Below are 2500 nucleotides of genomic sequence, written 5' to 3' on the forward strand. Positions count from 1 at the left end.
CCGACGGAATGGGATCGCAGTCACTTTGATGCAGGGCCTCCCGTTCGCCCGGCCCGGCTCCCCCGCTCTGTTTACAGGAGCGTTCCTCGCTGCGCTTACTCTCCTCCAAACCGTTACCACGGAAGCTGGAGACAAGCTGCGCTCCCGACAGGAGCGAGGGGGAAGGATTTATGACTCATGCACAGGGAGCTACTGTGTTACAAGCCCCCCCCATCCCTTACCATACATACACACACACACACACACACACACACACACACACAGCACACACACACACACACAGCACACACACACACACACAGACAAGCACACATACACAGACACTCACACACACACACACACACACACACAAGCACACATACACAGACACACAGACACACACACACACACACACACACACACACACACACACACAAACACATAAACACACACACACACACACACACACACACACCACACACACACATGTGTGCATGTGGACACACACATACACACACAGCAATATGCAGACGTATGCACATTTATACAAATACACACACTTGCACGTACAGTTAACCAGAGACTGCGAAGCTTCCATTCAGATCCCCCCTTCCTTACAGGCACACACAGTTCAAGAAAACACACACAGAAATGCTCACACGCAGGATCACACACACACACACACACACACACCACACCACACCACACACCACATAAACACCCACACACACTCACAGATTTCCATATCCATAAACGTCTCTCTGTTCTCCGACTCTCTAATGATGAGTTATTAGCCGGAGGAGTTCTGGCCCTGTTGACAAAACGTAAAGAGCTACTTAAACAGAGTGCCAATGACATCGCTACTTCTCCTATCATTTCTCTCATGCCTCCCTGTCTGCCACGGCCTGTTAAAACGCTCTTAAATTTGCTCCCCGGTTTTTAGTACCTAACCTTAATGAAGAGGAGTGTGTCCCAGGAGCCTTACCCTTAAATAACCGCACAGATGCCACCTATCTCAGGTGAGCATGGCCCGTGGAGAATGCTTGTCTTACCTGCCTGATGACACCGCGGACTCGATGTGGATCTTGGATTATTTCTCTGACATAATAACTTGGAGGAACACAGCACCTCCAACAAAGCTCTCTAAGACTGAAAGGCTGGTCTTCCCAGTAAAAATAAACCATACGTCATAAGATCAACATCAAAATAGACTCCTTCTCCCTTTGTCCTACCAAGGCTGCAAGAAACTAGGGTGTCATGATTGATTGATGACCAGCTAACCTTCTCTGACCATGTTGCCTCTTGTTGCGCGGTTGGCCTTCTTCGCACTATTCAACAGAAGACACCACCCAACCACCCAGCTTTTGGCACAGACAAGTTTTCAATCAACCAAAAAGGTTGCACGTTATCCCACTGTTCATTGAGCTCCACTGGCTAACCTTACCCTTTGCTCACACAGTGATGGTTGCTCTCATAAAGGCTTATGTTACCCTTCGGCTACTGTGTTCCTCCAAGAAATTTCATCTGGCATTGCCGCCCTTACACACACAGCAATCCAGACTATTTTCATTTGTAGTTCACCAATGGTGGAACGACTTACCAAGTGCTACCACAGCAGGAGTGATCTTCTCTATCTTCAAGAAGCTCTTGACGACCCAACTCTTCCGAGAGTACCTCCTTATCTCCTAACACTTTTAACAACCCAACACACCTAACATGCACTTACCATGCACTTACTAGACACTTACCAAACACTTCTCTTCTTCTACTACTACTTCCTTCTTCCTCTACCACTATCTCCCTCGACTACACTTTGACTAGTACTTAAACATCTACACTCTCATCCTCCATTGTTGTAGTTGGCAACTAAATACCATGGCATGGATGTGACAGTTTTGCGCGGAATTGCCCTTATGTGCATTTTTGTATAGTTTGCACTGACAGTGACATTGTGCAGTCTGTGTTTTTTTTGTATCCATATCTAATGGCACTTTGTCCATCTATTTTCAAATAAAACAGTGGGTTACTATTGTAATCTTGTATTCAATGTAGTGCATTTTGCTTTTCAAGTTTGTCTTTGTACTATTTCTTATTATTTATGTCAGTCTGAGGTTAAATGTGGTGTCAATCCGTTCTTTTCAAAACAAGAAAGGAGCTAGGTCTAAATCAAATTTCCCTGCTTTAGAATGCCACAGAGGAAGTAACATCCAATTCCATTATGGAGCAGCTCTCCTGTCTAAGAGCCTTTGTCTCTTAGCAGCATGGCGGGACTCCAACTTCGCCATTGCAGAAGCGCGCTGCTGATCGATGGATGGCATTTTATTTGGTTCCTGAAAAATCATTAAGGCTTTAACTGATATCTCCCGTGGGACAACATCCTTTGATTTACTGTAGCATGTGCACTACATCCCTATGAAACACCCCCATAACACACACACACACACACACTCACACACACACACACACACATATACACACACACACACACACACACACACACACAGAACTTGGCCAACATACA

The 2500-nt window shown here is 45.8% G+C and overlaps 1 protein-coding gene across 1 annotated transcript in view; it reads left to right on the top strand.

The window, feature by feature from the left end:
- Positions 1-2500, top strand: part of LOC121714171 (inactive dipeptidyl peptidase 10) — a 39823-nt gene that overhangs the window by 20605 nt on the left and 16718 nt on the right. The gene's annotated exons all lie outside the window — the stretch shown is intronic.

Source organism: Alosa sapidissima, chromosome 7, assembly GCF_018492685.1.
Source record: "Alosa sapidissima isolate fAloSap1 chromosome 7, fAloSap1.pri, whole genome shotgun sequence".
NCBI classification, from domain to species: domain Eukaryota; kingdom Metazoa; phylum Chordata; class Actinopteri; order Clupeiformes; family Clupeidae; genus Alosa; species Alosa sapidissima.